Genomic DNA, 1364 nt, shown 5'->3' on the forward strand with positions numbered 1-1364 from the left:
ATTGCTTGAACCCAGAAGGCAGAGGTTGCAGTGACCCAAGATCATGCCACTCCACTCCAGCTTGGAAGATGGAGCTAGACTCCGTCTGAAAAAAAAAAAAAAAAGTTCAGGAATTCAAGCTTCAGGTATAGTGAGATCTAGGTGCTCAAAAGATGTTTCTGGAACCTAATTTGTCTTCTATCTCTCTCTTGACTACATTGTCTCTCTATAGGGTGCAGTTTGTTGACAACGACATGGCTGGGTTCCAGCCCTTAAATTCTTTGAGTTTATGTCTAAAGAACAGAGTAGATTCCCGGCTTAACTTCCTGAACGGAGTGTCATTGACTCTGACTGGTTGATATGCACATTCCTGAGCTATGCAGCATAGGCAGGGTTGTGGAAAGCACAGGGTGGTTTCATTACGGTCCCTAAGAATGGATTCTTGGAGCTGAAGATAGAGATGTTGGCCTCATCAGGAACATGTGGGAGGGGGAGTGATCGAGGCAGTGGTTTTACTCAGGCTCTTCCTGGAGGGGTTGCTCTGGTGATTGATTGATATTGATCAAAATCTTCTAACCAATGGCGAAGAAACATACTGGGTCTTGAGAACAGGACAGCTCAGAAAGAAATACTTGTTCAGGACACTGTGTTTTCAGAAACACTTTTCCTTCTGGGTTAGATATGCCTCAGTGTTCAAGGTTAATCTCTTTTGGGAATACCAGGACAGAATTGTGGAAAGTTTCCCCTCCTTCCCACGCCTACGCCCGTTTGGAGCCCCAGAATAGCACTGAGGTTGCTGAAATGCTACATTTGGGGAGGGGCAGCTCCTCCGAAGATAACTTGGGGTCTAGAAAAATAAGACTCGATGGGTCAGTTGACAAATGGATGGTGTGTGTGGGTCTCGGCCAGGGTCCCACATCAGAATCTAGTGCTGATAGCTTCCTTGTCTGAATGACATAGGCTCTCCAAGAATGATTCATTTTATTTAGGATGGGTCAGTTTTGCTTCTGATCTTGCTTTTAAATAACAATGAACAATGGTTAAGTATTTGCTGTCTGCCAGACATTTACTAAATCCTTTTTTCTTAATGTACTAGACTGTTCAGTATAGTTTTATTTAAATAATAAAAAGCCGGAACAGGCTGGGCACAGTGGCTCATGCCTGTAATCCCAGCATTTTGAGACACTGAGGCAGGAGGATTGCTTGAGCCCAGGAGTTCGAGACCAGCCTGGACAACATAGTGAGACTCTGTCTCTACAAAAAAATAAAGAAAACAGAAAAAAAAAACTGGAACAAACTAAAATAGGTTGATTGATATAGAGTTTATTAAATTATTGTCTATTCTTGTGAAAGAAAACAATGAGATCATTTAAATTGTGTTTTGG

The sequence above is a fragment of the Mandrillus leucophaeus genome, unplaced genomic scaffold, assembly GCF_000951045.1.
Source record: "Mandrillus leucophaeus isolate KB7577 unplaced genomic scaffold, Mleu.le_1.0 Scaffold390, whole genome shotgun sequence".
Classification (NCBI taxonomy): Eukaryota; Metazoa; Chordata; class Mammalia; order Primates; family Cercopithecidae; genus Mandrillus; species Mandrillus leucophaeus.